This window comes from Macrotis lagotis, chromosome 3, assembly GCF_037893015.1.
Source record: "Macrotis lagotis isolate mMagLag1 chromosome 3, bilby.v1.9.chrom.fasta, whole genome shotgun sequence".
Taxonomy (NCBI): domain Eukaryota; kingdom Metazoa; phylum Chordata; class Mammalia; order Peramelemorphia; family Peramelidae; genus Macrotis; species Macrotis lagotis.
The window spans coordinates 135,859,005-135,867,451 of NC_133660.1; the positions used below are offsets into that span (position 1 = coordinate 135,859,005).

An 8,447-nucleotide genomic window follows, 5' to 3' on the forward strand; every position below is an offset into this window, starting at 1 on the left:
CATGTCACATGGCTGGGTGACTGTTGGATTTACGAGGCTGGATATGGGCTTGGGTGCTTGTGGCTCCAGGGCTGGTGTTTCGGACATTGCGCCACCTGGCCATACCTACAATTATTACTATTATTTCTTTTAATTTTAATTTTTTTTCTCTCCCATTTACTTTTTTCGCCCAAGCAAGTCTATCTGTATTCATGGGGAAGAGGGGTATCCTGTTTACTTGTAAACAAGAATATTTTATTAATGTAAAAAAAATTGTATAAAATGAGAATAAAAAATAAATTAAAAAAAATAGAGTGGGGGACCAGTGGAATAGCTGGGATAATTGGAAGTTAATATGTAAGAAATTTAGATTAGATCAACAGCTCACACCCTTTACCAAGATAAGATCCAAATGGTTACAGGACTTAGACTTAAAAAGAATACTATAAGCAAATTAGAAGATCAAAGACTAGTCTACCTGTCAGATCTATGGAAAGGGGAGCAGTTTATGACTAAGGAAGAGTTGGAGAACATCACCAAAAACCAATTAGATGATTTCGATTACATTAAATTAAAAAGCTTTTTTGCACAGATAAAACCAATGTAACCAAGATCAAAAGAAATGTAGTAAATTGGGAAACAATCTTTACAAATAATGATCCTGACAAAGGACTCATTTCTAAAACTTACAGAAAACTGAGTCATATTTTTAAAACAAAAAGCCATTCCCCAATTGACAAATGGTCAAAGGATATGCAAAGGCAATTTACAGAAGAGGCGGTCAAAGTAATCCACAGCCATATGAAAAAATGCTCTAAATCATTAATTATCAGAGAAATGCAAATTAAAGCTTCTCTGAGGTACCACCTCACACCTCTCAGATTGGCCAATATGACCAGGATGGATAATTATCATTGTTGGAAGGGTTGTGGGAAATCTGGGACACTATTTAAGTGTTGGTGGAGCTGTGTACTCATCCAACCCTTCTGGAGAGCTATTTGGAACTATGGCCAAAGGGCAACAAAAATGTGCACACCCTTTGACCCAGCAATACCTATACCCTGAAGAGATGATGAAAAAGTGTAAAAACATTACTTGTACAAAAATATTTATAGCAGCCCTGTTTATGTTGGCAAAGAATTGGAAATCAAGTAAATGTTCTTCAATTGGGGAATGGCTTAGAAAACTGTGGTATATGTATGTCATGGAACACTATTGTTCTATTAGAAACCAGCAGTGATGGGATTCCAGGGAAGCCTAGAGGGATTTGCATGAACTGATGCTGAGTGAGATGAGCAAAACCAGAAAAACACTGTATACCCTAACAGCAACATGGGAGTGATGTTCAACCTTGAAGGACTTGCTCATTCCCTCATTGCAACAATCAGGAACAATTTTGGGCTGTCTGCAAAGGAGAGTGCCATCCGTATTCAGATAAGGAGCTGTGGAGTTTGAACAAAGTTCAAGGACTATTCCCTTTAATTTAGAAAAAAACAGAAATCTTATTGTCTGATCTTGTTACCTCTTAGACTTCTCTTCTCTTCTTTAAGGATATGATTTCTTTCTCATCACAACCAATTTGGATCAAGGTACAACATGGAAACAAAGTAAAGACTGACAGAGTGCTTTCCATGGTGGGGGTGTGGGGGAGGGTAGCAAGAATCGGGGGAAAATTCTAAAACTCAAATAATATCTTTAATAAGAATCAATTAAAAAAAATTAAGACAAAACTATTTTCCTGATCATGACTTCCAGGTAGTCCAATAATTCTTAAATTATCTCTCTTGAATCTGTCTTCCAGGTCAGTTGTTTTTCCAATGAGATATTTTATGTTTTCTTCCAGTTTTTTTCATTCTTTTTGTATTATTTTATTGTTTCCTGATTTCTTGCAAAATCCCTTCCCTTAGCTCCATTCTACATTTGAAGGAGTTCTTTTCTTCAGAGTGCTTTATTATCTCCTTTTCCATCTGGCCAATTCTCCTTTTTAAGGATTCTTCAACTCTTTAGCTTTTTTGGACTGCTTTTTCCATTTGACTTTAACTTATTTTCTGCCACATTTTTTGGTATCTCCTTAACCAACTTGCTGACTTGGTTTTCATGCTTTACCTGCATTGCTCTCATTTCTCTTCCCAATTTTTCCTCTACCATCCTAACTTGATTTATCAAGTCTTTTTGGAGTTCTTCCATAGCCTGAGGCAAATTCCTATTTTTCTTGGATGCTTTGGATATAGAAATTTTGACTTTGTCATCATCTGAGTGTGTGTTTTGATCTTCCATGGTACCAAAGTAATTATACATAGTTAGATTCTTTTTTTCTGTTTACTTATTTCCTCAGTCTGAGTGCAAGTTTTGAAGTGTTTTCTAAGCTTTTGAGTGTTATTGGGACAACCCCACAAGGACCTCAGTTCCTTCAAGGTCTTATGAGAGGCTTTGCCTACTCTCCTGTCCTGTGTTCTGGTCTGTAGATGACCACAAGTACTCTCCTCTGCCCTGGAACTTTGAGGATGGTCCCTACTCTATGGTATTGGGGAGGGGAAGGGCCAACATAGTACTCCAACAAAGGCTCTATTACCCTCCCCCAGCAAAGTGTCTGGTATATTCTCTCTATATATACCTTTAACACTCCAACACAGTACTGTAACCCTAAGGTAAGATCATTTCCTGATTTCATTATGTCCAAGCCCCCAAGTACATTCTCACCCTCAGTCTCTTTTTTTTTTACTACACCCCTCATTAACTGAAATACCCTGTAAAGTTGTTTCATGATTTAATTATAAACAGAAGTTCTCTCTTCCCTCTCTCTTTTTAGGAAATATCACTCTCATAATCATTATAGCTGTCTCATTCATGCCCATATCCACTAAGTACAGTCCCTTCAATTATATTCAACCCTTTTACTGTACCAGGAGAAATATAATTCTTGAGAATTACATGGTGTTATCTTCTCTTGTAGGGATATATACAGTTAAATATTCTTGACTATCATTTTCTTTTCTCCTTCCCTTTTCATTTACCTTTGTTTGATTCTCTTGATTATTGTATTTGAAGACTGAATTTTCTATTTCATTCTGGTCTTTTATCAGAAAATTTTGGAAATCCTCTATTTTACTGAGTTATGTTCCTTTTCCAGTTGGTTAATTTTACTTTTTGATGAGTTATATTCCTTTTCCATGCATCAATTTTATTTTTTGATGTGTAAAACTTTTCTTCCAATTAGTCATTTATACTTTTAAAAGAGTTGATTTTTTCAATTTTTCATAGTTCTTCTTCATGGTTCTCAATTCTTTTTCTCCATTTTTCTACTTCCTCTCCTTTTTTTAAAAAAAATATTTTAATCTGGATAGCCACAATTGTATATACTGCAATTTGACTGTTAAATAGTAATGTCATTTTTGGTCTTCTTTGAGAAAGGACACCAACCCAAAACATATGTACCTAATGAATTTTTTACAGTATGTTCTTCCTAAACTAATAAGAGATTTACATATACCATCACATAGTCATAATTTTTGCATAAAGAAATAATCATATATTAGGGCATAAGATCTCTAAAATCATTATGCTCTCATGATCTTATGTGAATGTCACAGTAAAATAGGGCTTCAGAAAATAAATCTATTTGGTCTATGTTTTGGTTATTCCACATAATAGATTTCATATTATACCAGAAAATGCAATGCTATTTGGGTTAGATGTTTTCATTATTGATATATTAGTTTTCCAAATAGATGGTAGGAAAGTTTTTCATCATTCATCCATATGCATATGTATAAATTTAAGTTACAAACTTTCCTTCCACCCTCCCTTTCCAGCCCCCTCCCCTCAGTGGAAAACAGTCAGGTTAACATTGTACATACATATTTGTGATAAACTTATTTACAGATTAATCATTTTCAGTACAAGGAATGAGGATTATGGGAAAGAGATACATAAGAGATAATTTTTATAAAGTGTTCGTCAGATTTAGAAGGGTTTTTTGTTGTTATTTTGTTTTGTTTTTTTTTTCCTCTGGATTCCATTATCCATAGACAGTCTAATACTATTGTCCTAGCTCTCTGAACTGCTGAGAGACACTGCTTCCATTATGGTTGATCATCAAACAGTGTTATTAATGTCTTCATTGTTCTCTTGGTTCTCCTCCCTTCACTCAGCATTATATCCTGTAACTCATTCCATGCTTCTCTAGCATCTGACCATTTATGGTTTCTTATAAAACAATAATATTCTGTAGCATTTATGTACCATAACTTCTTTTACTATTCCCCAGTTGGTGGATATTCCCTCAATTTCCAATTATCTGCCACTACAGAAAAAGTTGCTGTGAATATTTTGGAACATGTGATACTTTTCCCATATTTTTATGATTTCTTCTGAATATACGTTTAGAATTGGAATTGTCATGCCAAAGGGAATGAACAGCTTTATTGTTCTTTAGACATAATTTCACATTGTACTCCAGAAAGGTAGGATCATTTCACAACTCCACCAGCAATGCATGAATGTCCCAACCCTCCCACAACCTCCCCAACATTGATCATTTTCCATTTTTGTCATATTTGCCAATGTGATAGGTATATCAGGTGATTTAATTGCATTTTTCTAATTAATAATGATTTGGAACATTTTGTCATATTACTTATGTAACTTTAATGTTTTCATTTGAAAACTGTTCATATCCTTTGGTCATTTATCAATTAAGGAATGACTTATAACCTCATAAATTTGATGCAGTTCTCTATATATTTTAGAACTCCTAGTTGTGAAGATTGTTTCCAAGTTTTCCGATTACCTTCTAATTTTTTGCAGCATTGATATTGTTATTGTAAAACCTTTTTAATTTAATATATTCAAAATCATTCATTCATCTTGCATTTTATAATGTACTCTATTTCTTGTTTGGTCATAAATTTATCCTCTTTCCATAGATTTCATAGAGTATTCCTTTTTCTTTTCTTTTATTTATGGTGTCTTCTTCTATGTCTAAATCTTATATTCATTTTGACCTTACTTTGATGTAGGGAGTGAGATGTGGATCTATGTCTAGTTTTAACATACTATTTTCCAGTTTTCCTCACAATTTTTGTCAAATAGTGAATTCTGGGAAGATTTTTTCTTAGTCACAATAAATAATTGGGAAGCTGCCTAAAATCCTTACCTTTGTATCACTGACAAATTACTTCTGTAAGCACAACTAAGCATAGGATAAGGCATCATCAATAACATCATATTTAATTGAGCTCTGGTGGCACTTATATTTCATTTCTGGTTTCCGTTTATTCATTCAAATATTGAATGCTACTATACTGAAATATGAACAACACAGATTATTCCAGTTCTAACATATCTATAAGACAATTTTGTTATGTCTTCTATCTATCTTATCTGTACTTCAGAATTCTTTCCATTACTAATAGATATCTCAGTATTAATATGATTATTTTAGAAATATGTTTTTCACAGATTTTTTTCCTATCATTTATACTTGATAAAGATAATAAGAATGGCCCTTCTACTTTTAAAAAGATTTTAGTGGTATATGATTTATACGTTTTGGAACAAAACATTTTTTCTTTTTTAATAATTCATTTCTTTTTCTTCACATATCTTTTTAGTATTTCTTTTTAAGTATTTCTTTTTAACTATTTAAGCATTTATATTTAAGTATTATAACATGAAATTTGTTGCGAATGTGTTGCTTTAATTTTCAGGAAAATATTAATAACTATTAATAACAAAATATACAACTAATAATTATAACAATGATTATCTTGCATTTGTTTTTGATTTTTAAGAATTTTTTTTTACAGGGAAATAGAAAAGTCTGAAAGTTTCTTGGACAAGTTCATTTTCCCCTTCAATGATGGCATCTGCTGATGATTTTTAAGTTTACAACAAAAAGATTCATTTCTAAAAATTAATTTGGAAATTATGAGTACAATGGGGTAAAAAAATATTTTAATGCCAAAGGTAGTGTCTCTAGGGTTTATTGCTTCACAAATTTTTGATGCTCTACAATGTAGATATTCTATTCAATAATGCAATAATGAATTTGGCATTCATTTTGTTAATCGTTTGTGTCCTCTCACCAAATTTATTAACAAATAAAAATTGTTTCTTTCCTGCTCCTGATACTGTTTGGCTATCAGAGGACCAAGATGTTTAACAAGAGACCTCACTCTTGTTATATGAACAAGTGAACTTTTCATCTCATCTTACCTCATCTCATCTTTTTTTCCTCTTTTCTTTTTCTTCTAATCATACATTTTTCTTTTTGTATTGATATTTTAGTTTTCCAAATACATGTTATGAAACTTTTTCAACATTCATCCTTATTCCTATGCATGTTTGTAAGCTACAAAATTTCCTTCCACCTTCCCTTCCCACTGCCCCTTCCCTCAGTGGCAGTCCAGTTTATATTGTACATAGACATTTGTGTTAAATATGTTTATAGATTAGTCATTTTTGAAATGAGCAATTAGGATAAAGGGAAACAAATACATAAGAGATAATTTAAAGTACTGAATGTAGCTCTCTCCAGGTGTCCTCGTGCAAGTGACATCGTCTTTAAACCCCAAGTGGCAATCCCCGAAGCACCTTCAAGATGCCCAGAGAAGACAGGGCTACCTGGAAATCCAATTATTTCCTCAAGATCATCCAACTTTTGGCAAAATGTTTCATTGTGGGAGCAAATAATGTGGGCTCCAAGCAGATGCAGCAGATCTGGATGTCTCTCTGTGGGAAGGCTGTAGTGCTGATGGGAAAAAACACTATGATGCTCAAAGCCATTCATGGGCATCTGGAGAATCACCCTGCCCTGGAGAAACTGCTGCCTCATATCTGTGGGAATGTAGGTTCTGTGTTCACCAAAGAAGATCCGACTGAAATTAGGTATATGCTTCTGGCCAATAAGGTGTCAGCTGCTACCCATGCTGGTGCCATCACCCCCATGTGATGTCACAGTGCCAGCCTAGAACACTGGTCTGGGTCCTGAGAAGACTTCTTTCTTCCAGGCTTTGGGTATCACCACCAAGATTTCCAGGGTCACCATAGAAATTTGAGTGACGTACAGCTGATTAAGACTGGAGACAGTGAGACCACCTTGTTGAATATGCTGAATATCTCCCTGTTCTCCTTTGGGCTGATCATTCAGCAGGTGTTTGACAATGGAAGCATCTACAACCCTGAAGTGCTGAACATCACGGAGGAGACGTTGCACCTTCACTTCTTAGAGCATGCCCATAAGGTTGCCAGTGTCTGTCTGCAGATTGGCTACCCAACTGTTGCATCAGTGCCCCACTCTATTACCAATGGGTACAAATAGGTCTTGGCTGTAACTATGGAGAATGAGTCCAGTTTCCCACTTACTGAAAAGGTGAAAGCCTTCCTGGCCGACCCTTCAGCCTTTGCAGTGGCTGCCCCTGTGGCTGCAGCTCCAGCTGCTGCTGCACCAGCTGCTGCCACTCCAGCCAAGGTGGAAGCCAAGGAAGAGTCAGAAGAGTCTGATGAAGATATGGGATTGGGTCTGTTTGATTAGTCCACAGGATACAACTATTTTGCCAGTTTATTTGTGGAACAAAGAAATAAAAATGCTCATTATCTCTGCCAAAAAATACTGAATGTGGTGTTAATCATATTCTAAGGTGTTTTGTATTGTTTTATTTTGTTTTTCCTCCTCTGGATGGGAATAGCATTGTCCATAGTCAGTCTAATAGGGTTGTTCTTGCTCTCTGAACCTGGTGAATTTAACTGCATCCATCAGGACTGATCATCTCACAATGTTGTTGGTCATGCATTTCTCTCATGACATGCTAAACCCAGATCCCCTTACTTTATTATGTATTTATAATATAGCTTCCTGACTCTTACCTTGTGATTCTTTATTGTCCTTTGGGTGGGCTTCAACTTTAATTTTTGTAAAAGTATCTGTTATAGGCCTGTAATATATCATGAAAAATACCTTTTAAATACTATAGAATGAATAGGAAACATTATTAAATAGAAATTGGTGAAGAGATACAATTGTTTCATGAAGACTTACTAAAATAAGTGTTAAAAGGGACCTTATTTTGAAGTTAAAGAGACAAGAAAGAGACAATGAAAATTACCCAATATGTTAAATAATGAAATTATAGGAAGAAATAATCAAATTATGGTTCCCTGGTTCTTCTCCTATGATATGTGTATATTACATTATATGATTACCAATTTTCCCATGGTTATTAGTGTAAGGGGCAAAATTTGAAGACCTTCATCACTCTAGATCAAATATTCTAATATTCTAAACACAAAAAACATGCTTCTCCTAATAAAATAATTTCTAAATTCTTTATTCACCAATTTCTATTTAATAATCAATTAAGACATATTGGGTATTTAATGGTCTTGTTTTGTTTGCATTTTTATCTAGGTAATGGATAAAAGTAATTCATAAGTGATTATTAAATTGTAATTAATTTTACTCCAACAAA

At 34.2% G+C, this 8,447-nt stretch overlaps 1 pseudogene; it reads left to right on the forward strand.

Moving 5' to 3' along the window:
- The first annotated feature begins 6,580 nt into the window (after positions 1-6,580).
- LOC141516255 (large ribosomal subunit protein uL10 pseudogene) lies at positions 6,581-7,513 on the forward strand (annotated as a pseudogene).
- Positions 7,514-8,447: the final 934 nt, after the last annotated feature.